Source organism: Arachis hypogaea, chromosome 9 (assembly GCF_003086295.3).
Source record: "Arachis hypogaea cultivar Tifrunner chromosome 9, arahy.Tifrunner.gnm2.J5K5, whole genome shotgun sequence".
In the NCBI taxonomy this organism is placed as follows: Eukaryota; Viridiplantae; Streptophyta; class Magnoliopsida; order Fabales; family Fabaceae; genus Arachis; species Arachis hypogaea.
Window position 1 is genome coordinate 31,103,436 of NC_092044.1, and position 11,050 is coordinate 31,114,485.

The following is an 11,050-nucleotide window of genomic DNA, read 5'->3' on the forward strand; positions in this document are numbered from 1 at the left end:
GACATCTTTGGTCTCAGTTTTGTTTTATTCTTCATCTTAGGAGACTATTGATCACATTCAGGGGGGCTGGCCATTCGGCCATGCCTGAACCTTTTACTTATGCATTTTCAACGGTGGAGTTTCTGCACACCATAGATTAAGGGTGTGGAGCTCTACTGTACCTCAAGTATTAATGCAATTCTATTTTCTTTTATTCAAATCTCTCTTATTCTTATTCCAAGATATTCATTCGTACCTAAGAACATGATGAATGTGATGATTATGTGACGCTCATTATCATTCTCACTTATGAACGCACGTGATTGACAACCACTTCCGTTCTACATGCAACAGAGCTTGAATGTGTATCTCTTAGATTCCCCAACAGAATCTTCGTGGTATAAGCTAGATAGATGGCGGCATTTATGAGGATCCAGAAAGTCTCACCTTGTCTGTGGTATTCCGAGTAGGATCCTGGGAATCCGGAAAGTCTAACCTTGTCTGTGGTATTCCGAGTAGGATTCCGGTAATGAATGACTGTGACGTGCTTCAGACTCGCAAGTGCTGGGCGTTAGTGACAGACGCAAAAGAATCAAGGGATTCTATTCCAGTAGGAGCGGGAACCAACCAGTGATTAGCCGTGCTGTGACAGAGCGCGTGAGCGTAGTTTTCACTGCGAGGATGGGATGTAGCCTTCGGCCAGTGTGATGCCTCCAGACGATTAGCCATGCGAGTGACAGCCGCAGAGGACCATTTTCCCGAGAGGATTCAAAGTAGCCATTGTCGAACGGTGAACCCCTATACACAGCTTGCCATGGAAATGAGTAAGAAGGATTGAGTTGAAGCAGTAGGAAAGTAGGCATCCGTGAGCCATACAGTATCTCCATATGCTTATCTGAAATTCCCACCAATGAATCTGCATAAGTATCCCTTTTATTATTCCTTTTTATTATTTGATTTTCTAAATTCCATAATTTTATCTGCCTAACTGAGATTTACAAGGTGACCATAGCTTGCTTCATACCAACAATCTCTGTGGGATCGACCCTTACTCACGTAAGGTTTATTACTTGGACGACCCAGTACACTTGCTGGTTAGTTGAACGGAGTTGTGTCCACTCGTGCCAATTTCAAATTCCATAAAAATACAACCTAAAGAATAGTGATCACAATTTTGTCCACCACTGGGCGTTCAAAACGCCCAGTGAAGAAGGACAGACTGGCGTTTAAACGCCAGCCAGGGTGCCTGGTTGGGCGTTTAACGCCCAAAAGGGTAGAGTTTTGGGCGTTAAACGCCAGAATGTGCACCATTCTGGGCGTTTAACGCTAGGATGGCACAAGAGGGAAGATTTTGTTTTCAATGCAAATTTTTTTCAAGTTTTCAAAATCTTTTCAAAATCAAATCTTTTTCAAATCATATCTTTTCAATCAAATCTTTTTCAAATTCAATTTCTTTCTATTTTCAAAGATACTTGCTATCAATTAATGATTTGATTCAACATTTCAAGTATGTTGCCTTTTCTGTTGAGAAAGGTTTAATGTTTGAATCATATCTTTTCTTGATAGCCAAGTCATTAATTTTCAAAATCAAATTTTTTTAAAAAAAATGTTTTTCAAATCATATCTTCTCAATCACATCTTTTTAAAACCAATCATATCTTCTTAACCACATCTTTTTCAAAAAAACTTTCAATCAAATCTTTTTTATTTCTAATTTCAAATTCTTTTTCAAAAATCACTTGATTTCTTTCCCACTTTTATTTTCAAAAATCAATTAGTGTTTTTCAAAATGTTTTCAAAATCTTTTACTTGATTTTCGAAAATTACTTCCCCTCTTCTCACATCCTTCTATTTATGGACTAACACTATTCCTTAATGCAAAATTCGAACTCCATCTTCTTTGATAAGTTCGAATTTTCTACTTCTACCTTCTATTTTTCTTTTCCTCTGACACCTCAAGGAATCTCTATACTGTGACATAGAGGATTCCACATTTTCTTGTTCTCTTCTCTTTCTTATGAGCAGGAGCAAGGACAAAAGCATTCTTGTTGAGGCTGATCCTGAACCTGAAAGGACCTTGAAGCGAAAGCTAAGAGAAGCCAAGGCACAACTCTCTGTAGAGGACCTAACAGAAATCTTCAAAGAAGAAGAACCCATGGCAGCCGAAAACAATAACAATGCCAACAATGCAAGGAAGGTGCTGGGTGACTTTACTGCACCTACTCCCGACTTCTATGGGAGAAGCATCTCTATCCCTGCCATTGGAGCAAACAACTTTGAGCTTAAGCCTCAATTAGTTTCTCTAATGCAACAGAATTGCAAGTTCCATGGACTTTCATTGGAAGATCCTCATCAGTTTTTAGCTGAGTTCTTGCAAATCTGTGGCACTGTCAAGACTAATGGGGTTGACCCTGAGGTCTACAGACTTATGCTATTCCCTTTTGCTGTAAGAGACAGAGCTAGAATATGGTTGGACTCACAACCTAAAGAAAGCCTTAACTCTTGGGAAAAGCTAGTCAATGCCTTCTTGGCAAAGTTCTTTCCACCTCAAAAATTGAGTAAGCTTAGAGTGGAAGTCTAAACCTTCAGACAGAAGGAAGGAGAATCCCTCTATGAAGCTTGGGAAAGATACAAACAATTAATCAGAAAGTGTCCCACTGATATGCTTTCTGAATGGAGCATCATTGGAATTTTCTATGATGGTCTCTCTGAACTATCCAAGATGTCTTTGGATAGCTCTGCTGGAGGATCTCTTCATCTGAAGAAGACGCCTACAGAAGCTCAAGAGCTGATTGAAATGGTTGCAAATAACCAATTCATGTACACTTCTGAAAGGAATCCTATGAACAATGGGACCAATCAGAAGAAAGGAGTTCTTGAGATTGACACTCTGAAGGCCATACTGGCTCATAATAAAATATTGACTCAACAAGTCAATATAATTTCTCAAAGTCTGTCTGGAATGCAAAATGCACCAAGCAGTACTAAGGAAGCTTCATCTGAAGAAGAAGCTTATGATCCTGAGAACCCTATGGAAACACCTATAATCCCTCATGGAGAAATCATCCAAATCTCTCATGGAAGGATCAACAGAGACCTCAACAAGGTTTCAACAACAATAATGGTGGAAGAAACAGGTTTAGCAATAGCAAGCCTTTTCCATCATCTTCTCAGCAACAGACAGAGAGTTCTAAGCAGAATACCTCTGACTTAGCAACCATGGTCTCTGATCTAATCAAAACCGCTCAAAGTTTCATGACTGAAACAAGGTCCTCCATTAGAAATTTAGAGGCACAAGTGGGTCAGCTGAGCAAGAAAATTACTGAACTCCCTCCTAGTACTCTTCCAAGCAATACAGAAGAAAATCCAAAAGGAGAGTGCAAAGCCATCAACATGGCCGAATTTGGAGAGGAGGAAGAGGCAGTGAACGCCACTGAGGAAGACCTCAATGGACGTCCACTGGCCTCCAATGAGTTCCCCAGTGAGGAACCATGGGAATCTGAGGCTCAAAATGAGACCATAGAGGTTCCATTGGACTCACTTCTGCCATTCATGAGCTCTGATGAGTATTCTTCCTCTGAAGAGGATAAGTATGTCACTGAAGAGCAAGTTGCTAAATACCTTGGAGCAATCATGAAGCTAAATGACAAGTTATTTGGAAATGAGACTTGGGAAGATGAACCCCCTTTGCTCACCAAGGAACTGGATGACTTGTCTAGGCAGAAACTACCTCAAAAGAGACAGGATCCTGGGAAGTTTTCAATACCTTGTACCATAGGCACCATGACCTTCAAGAAGGCCTTGTGTGACTTAGGGTCAAGTGTAAACCTCATGCCTCTCTCTGTAATGGAGAAGTTAGGGATCTTTGAGGTGCAAACTGCAAAAATCTCACTAGAGATGGCAGACAATTCAAGAAAACAAGCCTATGGACTTGTAGAGGATGTTCTGGTAAAAGTTGAAGACCATTACATCCCTGCTGATTTCATAGTCCTAGAGACTGGGAAGTGCATGGATGAATCCATCATCCTTGGCAGACCCTTCCTAGCCATAGCAAGGGCTGTGATTGATGTTGATAGAGGAGAATTGATCATTCAAGTGAATGAAGAATCCTTTGTGTTTAAGGCTCAAGGATATCCCTCTGTCATCATGGAGAGGAAGCATGAAGAGCTTCTCTCAAAACAGAGCCACACAGAGCCCCCACAGTCAAACTCTAAGTTTGGTGTTGGGAGGCCACAACCAACTTCTAAGTTTGGTGTTGAACCCCCACATTCAAACTCTAAGTTTGGTGTTGGGAGGTTCCACCATTGCTCTGAGTATTTCTGAGGCTCCATGAGAGCCCTCTGTCAAGCTACTGACATTAAAGAAGCACTTGTTGGGAGGCAACCCAATGTTATATTTTATCTATTTTCCTTTGTTATTTTATGTTCTTTTGTAGGTTGATGATCATGAGAAGTCACAAAATCAATTGAAAAAGCAAAAACAGAATGAAAAACAGAAAGAAAAACAGCACACCCTGGAGGAGAGCGTACTGGCGTTTAAACGCCAGTAAGGCTAGCTGTTGGGCGTTTAACGCCCAGTCTGGCACCATTCTGGGCGTTTAACGCCAGAAAGGGGCACCAGACTGGCGTTAAACGCCAGAAAAGGGCAAGCATTCGGCGTTAAACGCCAGAAATGGGCACCAGCCCGGCGTTTAACGCCAGAATTGGCTCAAAACGCATTTTTGCTTGCCACTTGGTGCAGGGATGACTTTTCCTTGACACCTCAGGATCTGTGGACCCCACAGGATCCCCACCTACCCCACCACTCTCTCTCTTCTTCACCCATTCACCAATCACCTCAACACCTCTTCCCCAAAAACCCTTCACCTATCAAATCCCATCTTTCTCTTCACCACTCACATCCATCCTTCATAAAACCCCACCTACCTCACCCTTCAAATTCAAACCACTTTCCCTCCCAAACCCACCCATACATGACCGAACCATGAGCCCCCCCACTCCTATATAAACCTATCTTCACCCCTTCATTTTCACACAACCAAACCACCACTTCTCCCCCCTTTTTGGCCGAACACAAAGCCATTCCCTTCTTCTTCATTTCTTCTTCTTCTTCTCCTCTCTTCTTTCTTCTTTTGCTCGAGGACAAGCAAACCTTTTAAGTTTGGTGTGGTAAAAGCATTGCTTTTTGTTTTTCCATAACCATTTATGGCATCCAAGGCCGGAGAAACCTCTAGAAAGAGGAAAGGGAAGGCAAAAGCTTCCACCTCCGAGTCATGGGAGATGGAAAGATTCATCTCAAGGGTGCATCAAGACCACTTCTATGAAGTTGTGGCCTTGAAGAAGGTGATCCCCGAGGTCCCTTTTTCACTCAAAAAAAGTGAATATCTGGAGATCCGACATGAGATCCAAAGAAGAGGTTGGGAAGTTCTTACCAACCCCATTCAACAAGTCGGAATCTTAATGGTTCAAGAGTTCTATGCCAATGCATGGATCACCAAGAACCATGACCAAAGTGTGAACCCGGATCCAAAGAATTGGCTTACTATGGTTTGGGGGAAATACTTGGATTTTAGTCCGGAAAATGTAAGGGTGGCATTCAACTTGCCCATGATGCAAGGAGATGAACATCCTTACACTAGAAGGGTCAACTTTGATCAAAGGTTGGACCAAGTCCTCACAGTCATATGTGAAGAGGGCGCCCAATGGAAGAGAGATTCAAGAGGGAAGCCGGTTCAACTAAGAAGGCATGACCTCAAACCCGTGGCCAGATGATGGTTGGAGTTTATCCAACGCTCAATCATTCCCACTAGCAATCGGTCCGAAGTTACTATAGACCGGGCTATCATGATTCATAGCATCATGATTGGAGAAGAAATAGAAGTTCATGAGGTAATATCCCAAGAACTTTATAAGGTGGCGGACAAGTCCTCTACCTTGGTAAGGTTAGCCTTTCTTCATCTCATTTGTCACCTCTGTTATTCAGTTGGAGTTGACATAGAGGGAGACATCCCCATTGATGAGGACAAGCCCATCACTAAGAAGAGGATGGAGCAAACAAGAGACCCCTCTCATCATCAAATCCCTGAGATGCCTCAAGGGATGCACTTTCCTCCACAAAACTATTGGGTGCAACTAAACACCTCCCTAGGAGAATTGAGTTCCAACATGGGACAACTAAGGGTGGAGCACCAAGAACACTCTGTTCTCCTCCATGAAATTAGAGAAGATCAAAGAATCATAAGAGAGGAGCAACAAAGACAAGGAAGAGACATTGAGGAGCTCAAGCACTCCATAAGATCTTCAAGAGGAAGAACAAGCCGCCATCACTAAGGTGGACCTGTTCTTTAATTTCCTTGTTCTTTATTTTCCTGTTTTTCAAATTTTAGTGCTTATGTTTGTCTATGTTTGTGTCTTGTGATCATTAGTGTCTTAGTGTCTATGCCTTAAAGTTATGAATGTCCTATGAATCCATCACCTCTCTTAAATAAAAAATGTTCTTAATTGAAAAAGAGAAGAATTGCATGAATTTTGAATTTTATAACAGTTTAATTATCTTGATGTGGTGGCAATATTTTTGTTTTCTGAATGTATGCTTAAACAGTGCATATGTCTTTTGAATTTGTGGTTCATGAATGTTGGCTCTTGAAAGAATAATGAAAAAGGAGACATGTTACTGAGGATCTGAAAAATCATAAAAATGATTCTTGAAGCAAGAAAAAAAGCAGTGAATACAAAAAAAAAAAAAGAGAAAAAGAAAAAGAAAGAAAAAGAAAGAAATAAAGTTGTGATCCAAGGCAAAAAAAAAAAGAGTGTGCTTAAGAACCCTGGACACCTCTAGTTGGGGACTCTAGCAAAGCTGAGTCACAATCTGAAAGGGTTCACCCAATTATGTGTCTGTGGCATGTATGTATCCGGTGGTAATACTGGAAGACAGAGTGCTTTGGGCCACGGCCAAGACTCAATAAGTAGCTGTGTTCAAGAATCATCATACTTAACTAGGAGAATCAATGACACTATCTGGATTCTGAGTTCCTAAAGAAGCCAATCATTCTGAATTTCAAAGGATAGAGTGAGATGCCAAAACTGTTCAGAGGCAAAAAGCTAAAAGCCCCGCTCATCTAATTAATACTGATCTTCATAGATGTTTTTGGAATTCATTGCATATTCTCTTCTTTTTATCTTGTTTGATTTTTAGTTGCTTGAGGACAAGCAACAATTTAAGTTTGGTGTTGTGATGAGCGGATAATTTGTACGCTTTTTGGCATTGTTTTCAGTATGTTTTTAGTATGATCTAGTTAGTTTTTAGTATATTTTTATTAGTTTTTAGTTAAAATTCACTTTTCTGGACTTTACTATGAGTTTTTGTGTTTTTCTGTGATTTCAGGTATTTTCTGGCTGAAATTGAGGGACCTGAGCAAAAATCTGATTCAGAGACTAAAAAGGACTGCAGATGCTGTTGGATTCTGACCTCCCTGCACTCGAAGCGGATTTTCTGGAGCTACAGAAGCCCAATTGGCGCGCTCTCAACGGCGTTGGAAAGTAGACATCCTGGGCTTTCCAGAAATATATGATAGTCTATACTTTGCCCAAGATTTGATGGCCTAAACTGGCGTTCAAAGTCACCCTCAGAATTCCCAGCGTTAAACGCCGGAACTGGCACAAGAATGGGAGTTAAACGCCCAAACTGGCATAAAAGCTGGCGTTTAACTCCAAGAAGAGTCTCTACACGAAAATGCTTCAATGCTCAGCCCAAGCACACACCAAGTGGGCCTGGAAGTGGATTTTTATGTCATTTACTCATCTCTGTAAACCCTAGGCTACTAGTTCTCTATATATAGGACCTTTTACTATTGTATTTTAATCTTCGGATCTTTGAGAGCTTTTGATCATGTTTTTATGATTGAACCCTCTTTGGGAGGCTGGCCATTCGGCCATGCCTAGACCTTGTTCTTATGTATTTTCAACGGTGGAGTTTCTACACACCATAGATTAAGGTGTGGAGCTCTGCTGTACCTCGAGTATTAATGCAATTACTATTGTTCTTCTATTCAATTCCGCTTGTTCTTGTTCCAAGATATCACTTTTTCTCAACTTGATGAATGTGATGATCCGTGACACTCATCATCATTCTCACCTATGAACGTGTGCCTGACAACCACCTCCGTTCTACCTTAGATTGGGTGAATATCTCTTGGATTCCTGATACACGATGCATGGTTGATCGCCTGACAACCGAGTGCTCACCTGACAACCGAGCCAGCCATTCCGTGAGATCAGAGTCTTCATGGTATAGGCTAGAACTGATGGCGGCATTCAAGAGAATCCGGAAGGTCTAACCTTGTCTGTGGTATTCTGAGTAGGATTCAATGATTGAATGACTGTGACGAGCTTCAAACTCCTGAAGGCGGGGCGTTAGTGACAGACGCAAAAGAATCACTGGATTCTATTCCGGCCTGATTGAGAACCGACAGATGGATAGCCGTGCCGTGACAGGGTGCATTGAACATTTCCACTGAGAGGATGGGAGGTAGCCACCGACAACGGTGAAACCCTTGCATAAGCTTGCCATGGAAAGGAGTAAGAAGGATTGGATGAAGACAGTAGGAAAGCAGAGAGACGGAAGGGACAAGCATCTTCATACGCTTATCTGAAATTCCTACCAATGAATTACATAAGTATCTCTATCTTTATCTTTATGTTTTATTCGTATATCATCATTCATATCCATTTGAGTCTGCCTGACTAAGATTTACAAGGTGACCATAGCTTGCTTCATACCAACAATCTCTGTGGGATCGACCCTTACTCGCGTAAGGTTTATTACTTGGACGACCCAGTACACTTGCTGGTTAGTTGTGCGAAGTTGTGTTTATGCCATGGTTTTGAACACCAAGTTTTTGGATTCATCACCGGGGATTATTTGTGTTGTGAAAAGTATTGATCACAATTTCGTGCACCAGGAACCAATCTAGAACACTCAAGATAGACTATATCGTGGACAACGTAAGCTCAGCCTACAATGCATTAATAGGTCGAACAACGTTAAATCAACTCGGCACAATAGTTTCAACTCCACATCTATGTATGAAATTCCCAACTGCAGAAGGGATAGCTACAATAAAAGCAGATCAAAAGATGGCGCGTCGCTGTTATAACGAAAGTCTAAACCTCCGAGGTGAAGGAGGAGAGTTCCACACAATCGAACTCGGCGGAGTTCAAAGACGAGAAGAACTCCGCCCACTACCCGAAGGAGAAATAGAAAGAGTCCAGATCGGAGATACCTTGGATAAAACAACTAATATTGGCACAATCCTAAAAGGAGACGCAAAGGAATCACTAATACGGTTCCTACGAGATAATGTTGATCTCTTCGCATGGAAAGCTGCCGACATGCCAGGCATAGATCCCGAACTAATGAGCCACAAGTTGGCAGTCTACCCGGGATCCCGGCCGGTACAACAAAGACGAAGAAAACTCGGTCCAGAACGGTCTCAAGCTGTAGAAGAACAAGTACAAGCACTACTAGAGGCAGGGTTCAAAAGAGAAGTTAAATACCCACTATGGCTAGCAAACGTCATCTTGGTGAGAAAGTCAAATGGGAAGTGGCGAATGTGCACCGACTACACCGACCTCAACAAAGCCTGCCCAAAAGACCCTTATCCACTCCCAAGCATCGACACTCTAGTAGATGCCTCATCAGGATATAAGTATCTCTCGTTCGTGGACGCATACTCAGGGTACAACCAGATCCCAATGTATCCACTGGATCAAGAAAAAACCCCGTCTCTCACACCAAAAGCAAATTATTGCTACATCGTAATGCCTTTCGGCCTTAAGAACGCGGGAGCCACTTATCAAAGGCTAATGAATAAAGTCTTCTCAGACCACATCGGAAAAATCATGGAGGCCTATGTGGATGACATGTTGATAAAGACACAAAGTGAAGAGACATTACTAACCGACTTAGTTCAAGTGTTCGACACCATACGGAAGCACGGCATGCGACTCAACCCGGCTAAATGCACCTTTGCAGTGGAAGCAGGTAATTTCTTGGGCTTTATGCTCACACAAAGAGGAATCGAGGCAAATCCAGATAAATGCCAGGCCATACTCAACATGAAAAGCCCAACCTGCGTCAAAGAGGTACAACAACTCAATGGGAGATTGGCGGCCTTGTCCAGATTCCTAGCAGGGCCAGCAATAAGATCCCTCCCCTTCTATGCTACCTTAAGGAAGGGAAAGAACTTCGAGTGGACAACGGAATGTGAACAAGCCTTCCGAGACTTCAAAGAATTCTTGGGACAGCCCCCTATCCTATCTCGACCACAAAAGGGAGAACTACTCATACTGTACCTCGCAGTAGGAAGTCGAGCAATAGCCTCAGCACTAATTAGAGAAGATGAAGGGGGACAACAACCCGTCTACTTCATTAGTAAAGCACTACAGGGGTCAGAGCTGAACTACCAGAAAATAGAGAAGTTTGCCTACACTCTGATACTCACATCCCGACGACTTCGCCCAAACTTCCAAGCGCACACGATTAAAGTTTGGACCAACCAGCCCATAAAAAGGATATTGCAGAAAACAGATCTAGCAGGAAGAATCCTACAGTGGGCAATCGAGTTGTCCGAGTTCGACCTCCAATACGAGGCACGGACATCCATTAAATCACAATACCTAGCCGACTTCATCGCAGAATTCACAGACACCACGAAAATCCCCATAGAGTGGAACATATACGTGGACGGTTCCTCGAATAAAATCGGAAGCAGTGCAGGTGTGATAATCTAAAGCAACCAAGGAACCCAACTTGAGCTTTCCCTGAAATTTGGATTCCCGACCTCAAACAATCAGGCGGAATACGAAGCGTTATTAGCTGGTTTGAAGCTGGCTAGGGAAGTCGGAGCTCAGAAACTCAACATCTACAGTGACTTACAAGTCGTTACCTCACAAATAACGGGAAGCTACCAAGCCAAAGATCCTATCATGAAAAAATATTTGGATAAAACCAAAGAACAGCTCAGACAACTCAGGGAATATAGGATCTGCCACATACCCCGCGAGCAAAATAC

At 42.2% G+C, this 11,050-nt stretch overlaps 1 non-coding gene across 1 annotated transcript; it reads right to left on the bottom strand.

Annotated features, from left to right (window-relative positions):
• Window positions 1–2,539: 2,539 nt before the first annotated feature.
• Window positions 2,540–2,647, bottom strand: LOC112713877 (small nucleolar RNA R71). Its single transcript, XR_003158837.1, has one exon. It is a non-coding gene; the product is annotated as a small nucleolar RNA R71 (small nucleolar RNA).
• Window positions 2,648–11,050: the final 8,403 nt, after the last annotated feature.